Source organism: Macaca nemestrina, chromosome 15, assembly GCF_043159975.1.
Source record: "Macaca nemestrina isolate mMacNem1 chromosome 15, mMacNem.hap1, whole genome shotgun sequence".
NCBI lineage: Eukaryota > Metazoa > Chordata > Mammalia > Primates > Cercopithecidae > Macaca > Macaca nemestrina.
In genome coordinates this window covers 43,962,119-43,977,878 of record NC_092139.1, presented here as the reverse complement: position 1 = coordinate 43,977,878, position 15,760 = coordinate 43,962,119, and the positions used below count along the sequence as shown (strand labels likewise).

At 40.5% G+C, this 15,760-nt stretch overlaps 1 long non-coding RNA gene across 1 annotated transcript in view; it reads left to right on the top strand.

The window, feature by feature from the left end:
• Positions 1 to 213: 213 nt before the first annotated feature.
• Positions 214 to 15,760, top strand: part of LOC105481522 (uncharacterized) — a 30,867-nt gene continuing 15,320 nt past the window's right edge. The window contains exons 1-3 of the long non-coding RNA XR_987008.2: positions 214 to 636; positions 12,339 to 12,413; positions 14,891 to 15,275. This is a non-coding gene — a long non-coding RNA (uncharacterized lncRNA). The remainder of the gene's footprint in view (positions 637 to 12,338; positions 12,414 to 14,890; positions 15,276 to 15,760) is intronic.

Genomic DNA, 15,760 nt, shown 5'->3' with positions numbered 1-15,760 from the left:
TACATGGGGATTATGGGAACTACAATTCAAGATGAGATTTGAGTGAGGACACAGCCAAAGCATATCAGGGTTCTTCCCCCTTTTAGACTATACAGGGTAGCTACCAGATGTTGCTATGGCATTTGTAAACTGTCATGGTGCTGGTGGGAGTGTCTTTTAGCATGCTAATGCATTCTAATTCTAAGCGTATTATGAGCAGTGAGAATGGCCAGAGGTTGCTTTCATCGCCATCTTTGTTTTGGTGGGTTTTGGTTGGTTTCTTTACTACATCTCATTAAATCGGCGGAGTCTTTGTGACCTGTACGTTGCAAAACCAGTCCTGCCGAACTCCTTTCTCAATTCTAGAGAATTATTGAATTTGAGAGGTTGTGGGAAGCCCTGAATTTGTAGCCTGCTGGGCAGGGGTGTGGGTGGCTTGGGGATACCCAGAACTTGCAGCTGGCATCTGAAGTGGGGGAAGTCTTATGGGATTGAGCTCCTTAAGCTGTGTAATCTGTGCAAACTCTATTCAGTGTCAGAATTGAGTTGAATTGTGAGATACTCACTTGGTATCAAGAGCAGGTGTCAGAAAATACAGGCCCAGGGCTATGCATTTTCCTGGTATTTCTCATTTCATCCTCACAGTGAATCCATGAGGTAAGTGAGGTTATCATTATCATTTTGTATGAATTAGGAGGTTGAAGCACACAAAGGGTGAGTTCTCCAAGATCAGAGGTCTGGTTTCTTGATTTCAAAGTCCAGTGGTCTGACTCATGGTGTTATACTGCTTCCAAGTCTGCAAAGTCTCATAAGCTGAGGATAACCCACTTGGCAGTAGGAAAGAGCAAAGAAATCCAGAAATCTCAGTGGGAACCTCTCATGCTCATCTGTGAATCCTTTTGGCTCCACTTCTTACTCCACCTGCTGCCACAGTGACCAGTTCAGGACATGCCTTAACCAACTTTGGAGAGATACAGCAGATCAGCCACATCCTTTTTGGGGAAATACAAGAAAGATGGAAATACCCTTAGGAACTGCTCAGCATGTACACTTGTGTATCCCAGATGGGTGGTGGTGTGGACCCTTGACAAATAAGGGATGGAAGCCAACACGTGGGTAACTGCTTCCCTCTTTTGATCCTAATACATGTTTCATAAGACTTCAGACCGGTTGCGGTGGCTCACACCTTTGGGAGGCCGAGGTGGGCGGATCACGAGGTCAGGAGTCCGAGACCAGCCTGATCAACATGGTGAAACCCCGTCTCTACTAAAAATGCAAAAATTAGCTGGGCATGGTAGCACACACCAGTAGTCCCAGCTACTTGGGAGGCTGAGGCAGGAGAATCACTTGAACTGGGGAGGCGGAGGTTGCAGTGACTGCACTCCAGCCTGGACGACAGAGTGAGACTCCATCTGGGGGAAAAAAAAAAAATTCAGAAATCTTATGGGGGCAAAAACCAGTTCCTGCATTGTGAGGGCTCAATTGGCAATGTATTCCTGTTCAGTTTCTCCCTCTTGATTCCCTGATCCCCTGTTCCCCTCCAAACCACCCCCGCATCTCACACTCCTGCTTCCTGGAATTATTTCCCAAATAAACTACCTATATGTTTTCAGGCTCTGCTTTCCAGAGAAACCAGGCCATGATAAGATATAGCTAACCTCAGCCAGAGGGATATTGATGTTACCTTAATGACAAAATGGTACAGGGATAAATGGGTTCTTGCTAAGTTTATGGCTCCTGTACTTTGACTTGTGGTGAAAGAAAATATGTTGAAACTAATTAAAATGGTTTCACATCATGACATTTTTTGAAAGAAATGACATTGAGCTAATAACATCTGAAAAATGAATAGTAGGACAATTGAAAAATTAACAATGAAGACTGTTCTTTATAATTCATGGAAAAATTAATATGAAGGGATTCAGAGTAGATAAGATATCCTTTTATGTGAGTTTAAAATATATTTTATTTTATTACTGAAGGATTTAGAATAAAAACCTTTGATAAGTTGTCATCTGGCTGAGGAAGGCCAGTGGCCTACGTCCTTACTATTTGGTGCCTGGAACATAATAGACATTTAACAAATGTTTGTTGAATGAAGAGAATCTTAAAATCTGTGGTTAGACATTGTTGTGGGTTGCATCGTGGCCACGAAAAACTTGTCCAAGTTCCAACTTCAGATACTTGTGAATGTGAATGTGATCTTATTTGGAAAAAGAGTCTTTGTCGGTGTAATTAAGCTAAGAATCTCAAGATTAAACCACCCTGGATTAACCAGGTGGGCCCCAAATCCAATGACAAATGTGCTTATAAAAAGAAGCGAAGAAACAGACATAGGGGAGGACCATGTGAAGATGGAGGCAGAGATTGGAGTTGTGCAGCTACAAGCCAAGGGATGCCCGGAGACATCAGAAACTAGAAGAGAGCTTTTCACAAGATGGCGCCAAAGATGAGAAAGGAAGCTCCTGCCCCTCCTAAAGCCAAGGCCAAAGCAAAGGCTTTGAAGGCCAAGAAGGCAGTGCTGAAAGGTGTCCACAGCCACACACATACACGAAGAAGATCTGCACGACACCCACCCAACAAGACACTGTGATTTCAGAGGCAGCCCAAACATCCTCAAAAGCACCCCCAGGAGAAACAAGCTTGGCCACTAGGTCATCATCAAGTTCCTGCCAACCACTGAGTCTGCCATGAAGAAGACAGAAGACAACGGCACACCTGTGTTCACTGTGGATGTTAAAGCTGTGATCAGACAGGCTGTGGAAAAGCTCTGTGACATTGATGTGGCCAAGGTCAACACCCTGGTTAGACCTGATAGAGAGAAGAAGGCATATATTCGTCTGGCTCCTGATTACGATGCTTTGGATGTTGCCAACAAAATTGGGATCATCTAAACTGAGTCTGGCTGACTAATTCTAAATATATGTATCTTTTCACCAGAAAAAAGGAAGAAACTAGAAGAGACAAGGAAAAATTGTCCCCTATAGCCTTGGAGGGAGTATGGCCTTGCTAATACCTTGATTTCAGACTTACAAGCTCGAGAACCATGAGAGAATAAATTTCTGTTGTTTAAAGTCACCAGGTTTGTGGTAAGTTGTTATGGCTGTCCTAGGAAACTAATACAGAGGTGTGTGTGTGTATATATATATATAAAATACGGCAAAAGCCAATGGAACATAAACAATGGTTTCAACCATAAAAACATTCAACAAATATTTATTAAGCATTTACTATGTGCCAGGGACGTCTCTAGAGAAATAGCAGTGAGCAAAATACACAGAGGCCTGTGCACTCACAGTGCTTACATTCTAGCAATATTCTGGTCAGAAAAGCCTGCTCATTCAAAACTCCTTTACTCTTAACCAAGGTGTGTTTATGTCTGTACCTATATCAAGACCAACTTTACACAACTAGTGGTAAAGAATTTAGAAAATCAAGATTGCATAACAATAAGGGAAGCACTTATTCACCATAGAGGACTCAAGCTCCAAATTTCCAGATAGGCTATATTATTTTTTAACAAGGATAACAGAAGAAAGACATTCAGAATTTTTTGACCTTTAGATTTTCATGCAGCTCATGGGATAGATTGCAATTGTGTCCTTGGTTGCAATGAAAGGTTTATCTTCTATAAGCCAACACAAGGGGTTCTGCTAAAATGTAACAAATGTAACAGTATTTCAGTTTGGGGAAAAATAACTCCAGGAAATTTTTCTTAAAGTTGTTTTTCTACAATACTTAAAAAAATATTATGTGTCTTAAACTTTTGACAGGTGCTATTGATTATCTGCCAGAGAGGACTGGCCGGTAACTAGACAAATGATCATACAACAAACCAATATTAAGGGATAGGTTTGATTCAAAAACCTATGAATCAAATGTGTGTGTGTGTGTGTGTGTTTGGATTTGTACACTTGCGGTCATGGACACTATTGCCTTTCATGCTGTGTAAATTTAATTAAATATAATGACCCTAATCAATACAAACTTAAACAAACATAATTTTGTGTTAAAGTATTATCTGTGTGATTGGAATACAACATAACACTATTGTATTCTGCAAAAAGCACTTTGACTTCCAGTGGCTCTAATACTAGAACAATTCTGAGACCTGCTTGGTTAGCATCAATCCGCAAGCAGAGCAAAGCTCAGAAATGCTGAGCAGAGAAAGGGTAAGACCAAATCTTAGAGAACTAGTACTTTGGTGCTTACAGATGAATCTGAAAACTTCTTTATATTTTAATATTAATATGTCAGGGTTGAATCATAAATGTATTTCATGTATTCAGGTTCAACTTGGCAAAAATAAATAAACGATCTTTTAAATTTTAAATTGCAACTGCTAATCCACTAATTGAGAGTGAGTCCTGTGGTCAGTGTCAGATAGGAAACTTTGTTCTCTCAGCCTCCTCAGTCTCTGAATGCCTCGTGTGTGTGTGTGTGTGTGTGTGTGTGTGTGTGTCTGTGTCTGTGTCTGCGTAGCTGAGTTAAATATAATTCTTGTATTTAAAATTACATAATTTTTCATAGAACATGTCCTCTGATTCCAAGCCAACTACCCTCCCTAGCTTTTAACCAGACCTTCCACTGTGTTCAATATCTTGGAAGAGATACAGACTGTGTTTTAGGGGTAATTTGAGGGTTTTCTCAAAAGCAAATTGGCTCTGGAATTTCTGTCTCATATAGAATCTAAATGAGAGCTAGAGAGAGAGAAGGAGAGAGACTCTGTTGAACATTATGTGACACAGCCAAGAATATGAAAAATGATGACAGTCACCCCAGCAAACAGCTTGACTGCAATCTCATGAGAGACCCTGAGCCAAAACTATGCAGCTAAGCTGCTTCTGAGAAACTCTGAGAAAATAAACGTGTGTTGTTTTAAGCTGATGAATTTCAGCATAATTTGTTATGTGACAATAGAGCACTAATAAAATCAGTGTCATAGATTTGAAGAAGAAAATGTAGTCTTTGCCTTTCTATATTTTGAAATCAAGATGAAAGAAATATGTGCAAAAAAAAAAAAACCCTATAAAACAATATGAGAAATGTCATAATAGGGGCAACTCATTAATAAGCCAAATAGTATTTAGGAGAATAAAATGGGTTACTCCATTTCTGATCAGTAGAGGACTACATTGTACTCCACTAAACAAATAATAATCTGCTTTCAGCAAAAAGTTTCCTAGTTTTGGGAAGTCCAAAAGGACTATTGCCAAACGGAGACGGAGTCTCGCTCTGTCGCCCAGGCTGGAGTGCAGGGGCCGGATCTCAGCTCACTGCAAGCTCCGCCTCCCGGGTTCACGCCATTCTCCTGCCTCAGCCTCCCGAGTAGCTGGGACTATAGGTGCCCGCCACCTCGCTCGGCTAGTTTTTTGTATTTTTTAGTGGAGACGGGGTTTCACCGTGTTAGCCAGGATGGTCTCGATCTCCCGACCTCGTGATCCGCCCGCCTTGGCCTCCCAAAGTGCTGAGATTACAGGCTTGAGCCACCGCGCCCGGCCGTCTCAGGTACTTTATCAACATTTTCTTGTTTGATCTTCACACCAATTGTGTGAGTTAGGTCTAATTTTCTTTATCTTATAGATGGGTGCTATCTATACCAAGGAATATCAACTTTTGTTTTTGGAATATTCTACAGCATTTGGCAAATTCGATCACTAAGACTATACTGAAAGTCAGTCTCTCTGGCCTGTAATAGAGGGTGACCTGAATCTTATTACTAGTCAACTACCATCAGGGAGCTATGACAATTTCATAGGGGTTAGGCAGATATTTCAAGAAGGGTCAAGGATTAAACAATGAGCAAAACTAACGTAATTGATAGGTTTTTCTTTCTGCTCAGTTCTCTAACTTCATAGTATAGGTGTATAGTATAGTATAGTATAGTATAGTATAGTATAGTATAGTATAGTATAGTATAGGTGAACGATACTTTCCAACTTTAACTCCCCTGAAGTACTCCAAGTGGATATGTTCACTATAATCTTTACCTTGACAGTTATGATTATGTCCAAATTTTTAAATCACTTGAGTAATTAAGAATAAGCCCAAGACATTTACCTTCCAAGAAAAAATTATCGACGGCTTAAATGTCTTTGAGAATACATGCTTCAGCATCGCTCTTATTGCTAATGATTTATAATTCTGTAAAATTAGACTTGTAAAACCGAAAGGAAAGGAAAATGGTTATTACCAGAGAAGGAATGGTTAGATGTTGGCCTAGATACTTGTATTGCTAAAGAGCCATTTACTTCTTGTTTTAGTCTGTTTCATGCTGCTTTAACAGACTACTGCAGACTGGGTAATTTATAATAAACATAAATTTATTGGCTCACACTTCTAGAGGCTGAGAAGCCCAACGTGAAGGTTCCAGCATCTGGTGAGGGCCTTCTTTCAGTGTTAAAACATGGCAAAAGCCATCATATGGTAGAAGGGCAAAGAGCGATCAAGAGGGCCGAACTTGCCCTTTTATATCAACAGTAATCCCACCTGTGAAAGCAGAGCCTCATGGCCTAAGGGACTTTTAAATGCCCCCCCCCCCACCTTAATACCATTACAATTAAATTTCAACATTACTTTTGGAGGGGACAAACATTCAAACCACAGCCCTTCTGTACCTTGAGAAGTGCTGAAAGGTTACCCCTCAAATGATTTCTTTATTGTTTTGTTAAAATACCTATAATAGCTGTGATGAGAGTCATTGCTTTTGTAGTTTTGCAAGGTTTGACCCTTTAATGGGCATGAGAAAGGCTGCATGATCACAAAACAAAACAAGCACAACAACAACAGCAACAACAAAACACAGGCCCAGGAACTTCCAGTATGACTTTGTGTAAGTAAGTCTCTTTCTTTTTCTCCTCCTGAAAACTATACAAAATCTTCAAGGAGAATGAAAACACACACTGCATAGATTCCATCTTTAGTAAAAAGTAGTAGACAAATATGATTCACAGACTGTAAAATATAAAAGCAACAGAGAGGAAGAGCAGCTGAAAAAAGTAAAAGAGAAAGGGAAGGATAAAGGCAGAAGATTAGTGAAAGAACCCAGAAAAAACAGATTTCAGAAAGCACTGTAAGAATACATTGGCTAAAGGTGATAGAGTCATCTTGAAGTGACTCTGGACAACAGAGAAATTTTACAGTACTACAAATTGGAATGAAGAAGGTAGGAGTTAAAACAGTCTGCTGATTTAAATGACATCATTAAAAGCTGACTAATGAAGTGATAGGCACACTTGCATTTTTAATAGTACAAAGGTAACAGTAAGAAAGATAATGTTATTGATTTAAATTGGGTGGTGGGGAGGAGAGAAAGGGAATGGGGAAGAAGGAGAAAATACTATTTTTTATTTCTTATAACAGGGAACTATTATGTGCTGACAATATGCATTAATAAAAATAACCATCATAACAGAACTACAGACCTCCTCAAACCAGAACTACAGACCTCCTCAAATCAAAGAAAACAGACTGTATGAAATCTTTAAAATATTAAAGACTTTGATATATAAAATTCTTTAAAATGTTAAAGACTTTAATACATAACAACAGAAAATGTGAAACAATATGACAGAACAGAGACCAAACATATGTCAGCTCAATAAATATAAATGAATTTAACTTACATGTTAAAGGAGAATAAGTTTAAATTAGGTTGGAATTTAAGCGATTGTAAACCCTATGCCATATATGAGGGACACATGTTAGAAAAGTGATTTAGGATGGTCAAAAATTGAAGGATGAGCAAAACTGTATTAGGAACAGCAAAATTTTGAAAACCCAGGAATCATGGTCATAATATCTGAAAAGACGTAATTCAGTCGTAAAAGCTGTAGGTACTTCATAATTTTGAAATATGTAAAGCATATAAAAATATATCAGTTTTTTGGGAGGCCGAGGTGGGTGGATCACCTGAGGTCTGGAGTTTGAGACTAGCCTGGCCAAATGGCAAAACTCCGTCTCTACTAAAAATACAAAAATTGGCTGGGCGTGGTGGCGGGCGCCTGTAATCCCAGTTACTCTGGTGGCTGAGGCAGGGAGAATAGCTTGAACCCGGGAGACGGAGGTGGTAGTGAGCCAAGATCACGCCACTGCACTCCAGCTTGGGCAACAGAGCAATCAAATAACATGGCAACAAAAAATCATAAGATGGAAACGTGTGTGTGTGTATATATACATACATGTTCATTAGAGCACATGCATTCTTTCCAAGTGCCCACCAACACATACAAAATAGGGTATAAAGAAAACCTCAATAAGTTCCAAAAAGTAGAGATACTTGCAAGTCTTGAATTAGTGAATGACTGTTTCTTGACCACTTACTGTGTTTTATTTTGGATTCTGCCAGAGAACAGATTCTGACACAAAGATTTGGATGTAATTTAGGAGCTGAAAATTTTGGGCTTATTTAGAAGATAAAGGAAACTGGAATTGAGGGTTATATGAGACACAGAAAGGGAAAGGAGCCAGTGATAGGTACCTTGTCAAGCCAGCTACTGTTAGGGACGGCTGGAGCTCAGTTCTGCTGGGAATACTCTGAAAGCTAGTGTAGAATATTCTACCTGAAGGTCAAAGAAACTGAGACATTTATACACCAAATGGCAGAGGGGGCTCCAGGGGACAATGAAGGCCCTTAGGGAAGGAAATGCAAGGGCTGGCTGTTGAAAGTTTGACTGATGTGCATTGAAGAGGAGTCAGGGGATACAACGTGGGGCACCAATAGCATCTGAAATTCAGTGTGTGCAAATACAGCATTCAACAACTGGGGAGAGCTAAAGTCAGAATGGACAAGTTATTCTGGGCACCCAAGTTAGGTTAAGCAGAAGTCTAAAATCAGAAGTTTTTTTCCAAAGCTTTCTTGTGCTGTTTTTCTATTTTCTTTGTTCTTTCATTTAAGGGCTTTTCCTATGAGTTTTCTTTATAGGGAGCCCCCTCTGCCAGTTGGTGTGTAAAAGTCTCCGTTCTTTCCTCTGTGTTAGGCTGTACAATTCTTCAATATTTAGGAATTAAAAAAAAAAACTCACACTTTTTGTTAGAATAGTTTGCATAATCTTTCTTCATTTGAGTAGCATTAGATGTAGAATTAAGATTGGTTCCCATTCTATGCTTGTTCTTCCTGGCTTTCCTTATATTTTGCTGCTGCTGTTTTTAAAGAGATTTGCATTGATTTTGTGATGTGACTGGTGGGTGCCAGGAGGAACTTAACTGGAAAGGAACTGTGAACAATTTGGCAATGTGGGGACTGTAAAGCCAGGGGTACAAATGTAAAAATATCTAGTATACAACACGCTGTGGGCACCAACCAATCACCATGTGAACCCTTGACTAGATACTGACTTTCTGCTCTATGCCAGAATTAACCCTTTAGTAGGTGACTGATCCTGGTCGTTCTAGAGGGAGAGGCTGGGATTACTGGGATAACCTGAGGATTATATGAGTGGCTCAGAGCATGGCTAGTTACCAAATGGTACTTAAATATTACATATTTTAACAAGATGTGAATACTTGCTGAATCTCAGCCCTGTGTATAACCTAGATAAAACCTTGTCAGAATTTGCTTCTTTCTTCCAGGTGCAGTGGTATGTGTTTATGTCTCGGGATCCTTGGAGTGTCACTTCACCAACTGGAAACATCTGTGGCCAATGGCACCTTTGCCTGATTTTTGCTTGGTCCCACTGGACTCGTTCCACCCACTTGGCCTGGCAGCCTGCACTCAGCTTTTGCTACAAGCCTGGATCCCACACCTGCCAAGGGCAAGCCAGGCATGGAGCAGTGAAGGGGTGCATGAATGAGTGAGCCCGGGGTCCAGCCACTGTGCACAGCCAAGCACACTGGCTGTGGTGGGGCAGGCAGCTCCAGGCATTGGCATGGGTGCTGGCTGCCTGCTGCGCTGGACTAGGTGTACCACAAGTGGCTTCCACTGCAGGCACTGGGGAACATGTTGGTGCCCAGAAGCTTAGAGACACCAGGAATGGCACAGCCCTAAATAGGGTGTCATAGCCCTGGTTCTGGGAGCTCTTAGTCTGGGCTTCCAGAAGGGCAGCAGCTCTTCTCTCCTCTCTTTCTCCTTGCCATGATGTGGTGAGCAGTGGGGGCATGTTTCAGCTCTTCCAGCCCCACCATTCAGTGGGTCTCAAGTTCTTGTCCCACATCCAGGAATAATGAGGTATGAGGACAACTGGAGGGTGAGCAAGGGCTGCTTTACTGAGAGCAACAGTACAGTGCTCAGGAGACCCTAAGTGGGTCGCTCCTTTCTGCAGGCAGGTAGTCCTGAGAAATGTGCAGCTCTCAGCAGAGAGGAGACACAGAGTGGGTAGCTCCTATCTGCATCTAGGTCGCCTGGACATCTACCTACATCTGGCTGAGTCTAGGGTTTTTATGGGCTTCAGAAGGGAGGATGTGCATGCTGATTGGTCCATGGGAGGTGAGGGGCAGGCCTGGAAAAAGCACAGTAAGTTCTCACTCTGATCTGAGGAACTGGCAGCCCCGCCCCTAGTCTTGAGGCCATCCCTGGCTTGAAGGCAGGGCTTCACTGGGGTCCTGCCCCTTTCCACCCAGGAGGCTCTCTGCCTCCTGCCACCATCAACCTACCATCTATGGCACCCACAGCACCCAGGCTGTTCATGCAGAGGGGTGCCTGCAGGCCCATGCCAAGCTGCCCTCAGTTCCCCCTCACTCCCTCCTGTGCTCATTGGTACTCAAAGTCCAGAGGGGACTGAAGCAGCAGAGGGCTGGAATGTCAGTGACACCCCAAGAACACCCACAACCTGACCAAGTTGAGACAGTGACCAGTCTCAGCCACAACTGCTCTGAAATCGAAGCAGATGCTGGGAGCCAAGAGATGGAGGTCAGGCAATAGGAGCAGGCACTTTCAAGCCTGCAGGGGCAGGGGGGCTTCCCAGGTCTGCCCCGCCTCCAGAGCAGGGATGCCCAGGTCTGCAGCCATAGTTGGGCAGCTGCAGCTATGTCCAGGAGTGTGGGGTTCCCACCCCACCAACTTGGAAGCGGATGGGGCTCCTGCCTGTTCCCAACTCCTGCTGGCTCTGCGGAGCGTGCAGCCCTGGTTGCACCTCCCTCGCTGCAGCAGGCATCTTTGCAGCAGCAGCTCCACATAGGCCACCGCTGCCATCATTATAGTCCCAGTTCCTTAGAAGGTTGAGCCAGGAGGACAGCCTTGATCACAGGTGTCTGAGGCCAGTGTGGGCAACACAGCAAGACCCCATCTCAATGCAATAATAATAATAATAAATTTACTCCTGTGGATTGGGCTTAATATGACATTTTGCCTACCCCTTCTTTGCAGATGGGGGCTAAGGAGTCTACGAAATCCCCCAAATGTCTATAATTCACATTGGTCATATCTAGTGACTACAGGAAATACATAACCTCTGAAGAAGTAACATGGACAAGATTAGTCTACACTGGTATTTAAAACTCTTGCTCCAATACCATTTCTAAACGTTAACCTACAAATGAAGAATTTAGTGTTTCTCTTTCAATTGATACTGAAGGAGAGTCTGAGGATCTCCAGTGCTGTTAAGCTAATTTCATTGAAACATGTGGCTGCAATGCACAAATTTTCAGTCACATATTCATGGGATTTAAATTCCTTCAGATGTGCCTTTCCCTGAAGACATTTTTCTGATTTTAATCTCATGCTTTTTTTTTTTTAACTAATATTGTTGTTAAGAAAAACTATTACCCAAAGCTTATATGTAAGGTTAAAAAGAAAAATGGAAACTTTGTTTCCATTGTTAGACAATGTCCTTTTCCCAGATCAAAAGTTGGCACATGATGTAGTTTGGATGCCCCCTCCAAATCTTATGTTGATGTGTAATCCCCAGTGTTGGAAGTGAGGCCTGGGGGAAGGTGTTCAGGTCATGGGGGAAGATTCCTCATGGCTTGGTGCTCTACTCACAGTAGTGAGTGAATTCTTTTGAGATCTGATTGTTTCAAAGTATGTGGCACCTCCTGTCTACCCCTTGCTCCTGCTCTTGCTGTATGATGTGCCTGCTACCACTTTGCCTTCCACCGTGAGTGACTTTCACTCCCCAGGGCCTCCCCGGAAACCAAGTAGAGGCTGTCAGTATACTTGTATAGTCTGCAAAACTGTGAGCCAATTAAACCTGTTTTCTTGTAAATTACCCAGTCTCAGGTATTGGTAGCAAAACAAGGATGTCCTAACACATCAAGATTTTTGTTTTATTTTGTTTTCTGTAAAGAGGTCAGATAGTATTTTAGACTGTGTGGGTCATCCAGTCTCTGTCACAACTATTCAACTCTGCAGCAAAAGCAACCATTTATAGCATATAAACAAATGTGTGGAACTGGGTTCCAATAAAACTTTATTTATAAAACAGGTGGTGAGCTAGTTTTGGTCCAGAGTCTAAGCAAGGCTGCAGTTGGATGACTCCTGCCCCGGGGTGACACAGTATGTAAGTTTGATTTACCATTTACTGTTGATTAGGGCTCAGACAATTTACAACTCTATAGTATCACTTTACGGAAACTGATAAGGTATAAATAATTTTTGGTCAATATTATGCAATAATTTTTGTTCAGAAACGGTGGGGATTATTTTTGCCTGGTGGTGATACACACAAATTTCCTTGGGTAGGAAAGATAACCTCAAAGGATATAGTTGTGTTGCTGGTAGGACAATAAGTTTTGCATCTAACTTTGTGATTTTTTTTCTTTCATTGATTATATAATTGACAGTCTTTGTATCCTACAAGTTTGAACCAACTTTGTTGGTTCAAAAAAACCCATTAACTCATTATTAAGTTTAATAAAACTTTGATTTCTATTCATTGTAAGTTTAATTGAGAATTACATAATTCTAAATATTTTGAAAATTACATTTTGGGTATTGTCTGTTAAGATATTTGCCTAGATTTGATCCCAGTGCTCTTGTCCTTCAATTTTATGAACAGGTAGGGAAAGGAAAAAGTATTTCTATTGACTTTCAAATCCAACTGGAGACTCTTAAATAATCCAACCAAGAGCTGAAAACAAGTAAAAACTATCTGAATGTGATAAAGAAGCCACAGGTGCCTTGGAAAGAGCATTTAACTGAAATGCCAGGATGTGGCTTCAAGTTTGGCAGTGGCAGAAAGCATGTGGCCTGTGTTTCTGATTCTGATACAGCGAACCTCTTGCATCATTTTCTGTTTTCTGGCAACATCTATCTCAAGATGGCAGGTGTTTTGCTCACTGGAAGTTGTCAGCACTTCTTTGATGTTACCTTTAAAATAGAAATGAGGGAACTTTTCAGAGTAAGCGAAATCCATGCATTAAATGTATTTTTTCCCAAAAAATAACCCTCAGGAAAATTTGAGAATTGAGATTCTTCTCTTCCCCTTTTGCTCACAGCAGTGACTGTGTCTGCTTTTAGGAGAGGCTGAACTTTTGAAGGACAGCTGAGCTCATGCTAATCAGCAGGCAGTAGCAAACTGAAATGGATTTTTTTTTTCACATTAGACTAGATGGTATAGTGCCAAGTGGAAAAATATTATTCAGTTTCATTTTGGATTCATGAGTTTCTTTTTTCTACTGTGTGATACTTGAAAGTCAAACTGAATGTCAGAGATAAAAATGTCATGCAGATTATAACTAGGTTCCCTGGGTTAGTTGGAGATGTACACAGTTGAGACTCTTGTCTGAGGTATAGAGAGGTCAGTTCAGCCCTGCTGTTCCACTGCCACCCCCTGCTATTCCTTACTCCAAAACAGTAATTCACTTTTTGTGTCCAGTTGAAACTCAGGTATGACTAATATTCAGCTGGGCTCCTAAAAGCTTAAAGACAGTCAGTTTATGAGAGTACTAAGGATAAAGTTTTTAGAAAAGATAGACTCATGACTCTTCTACAAATAGAAAATGGACACATGTCAAAGATTTTATTTAACTCATTAATGAGGAAACCAGTAAGATGTTACAACCAGTTCAAAGAACAATTTGAAGAGAAGACATATATGTAGGCTATCATAAATGTTGAAATGAATTTGAATTTCCATAATTGGTACCAAAATGACTTGTTTGGGTAGGGGACAATCAACTGAACTTCCACCAGATTCCTTTATATATTTGTGGAGGTTCAATTCCATCCCAATGCTATGGTCTTTCAATTTTATGAACAGGTAGGGAAAGGAAAAAGTGTTTCTTTTGACTTCAAAAACCAAACCAAGACTCTTATATAAGCTAGCCACGATCTGAAAACAAGTAAAAATTATCTGAATGTGATAAAGAAGCCATGGGTGCCTTAGAAAAATCAGTGTAGCATCATTTGCATTTCTTTTTCTTTTTTTTTTCATAGCAGCATTATTTGTAATAGCTGAAATGTGGAAGAAACACAAATGTCCATCAACTGATAAATGGACAAACAAAAGGTGGTATGTCCACACAATGGAACACCACTCAGCCCTAAGCCATAAAAACGGATGAGTGTTCATTCATGCTATAGTAGGGGTGAGCCCGGAAAACATTATGCTGCCTCAGAAGAGCCAGACACAAATGGCCATATGTTGCATAATTCCATTTATATGAGTTGTGTCCAGAATAGGCAAATCCACAGAGGCAGAAAGTAGATCAGTGGTTGAGAACGGCTGAGAGGAAGGTGGAAAGGAGGGTGACTGTTAATGGAGATGAGGTTTCTTTTGGAGTGATGAAAATGTTCTGAAATTAGTGATGATTGCATAATTCTGAATCATTTGCATTTTTCAGTTGCAGAATTGTAAAGAACTCAAATAAAATAAAAGGTATAGAGACTCCATAGAATCAGGTAACCTGGAAGGGTATATTAGACAATGCCTATATTTTCATTTAAAATATACAGTAATTTTTTTGGTGTATTTTAGTCCTTTGCAATTTTTCTCTACAAAAGAAAACTCAACTAAAATTATGTTTGTATCTCTAGGGTTATATAAAACAGAAAAGGCAATAGTGTTCTTCTCCTGCATCTGTTTGCCAAAAACAACATAATAGAACAACAGATGGACTAAGTAGCAGACACTTGAAAGCTAGAGAAATCAAATGGAAGAAAAAGTAAACTTTAAAATATTCTTTGCTTAATCATTGTCCTTATAGCATTTTACTTTGTGTTTCACATTGTGGAAAATTTTAAGAGAAAAATACTAAATGCACTGAGCTGTCTTAAGCGCCCCGTTTTCATTTTACAACCTTTTCAACATTTTGGAATGTCAGAAAAAGCAATATAAATCTAAAGCCTTGGAGAATAATGTGGAAATCTTGTGACAATTTTTCATGGAAGGATGAGGACACACCACAATGGATTCTACATGGTATGCCTTCCTAATAGCCCTTCTTATATACCATCCCCTGAAATGGTCCACTCCTAATAGCTCTTCCTAAATCTTTTCTCTCTCACGTACTCTCCAAAGTTTCCAGTTGTATTAGTTCTTCTCTCTACCTCTCCTATCTTTTCTCTTTTTGTTCTCATGAAGATTAATTGCACCTCCTCAATTTTTCAAATCTTCTCTCCTTCCACAACAATACCCTGATAAACAAACCAAGTAAATACTGTTTCTTTTACCCTCAGGAAGAAATGGAGAAGGTGATCACAAAAACTTGTAATTTGGTATTTTCCTCCACACCACACTTTATTTTTAACCTAAAGATTAATGTCTTGGAATATAAATAGCTACTACACTGTAATTTTGAATAAGTATACCATAAATGATATCAATTTTATTAAACTTGTGTAAAGAAGTATTTCTATACTTCATCTAAATGTCAGCTGGGTTCCTCCCAATACTTCCAAAATTCA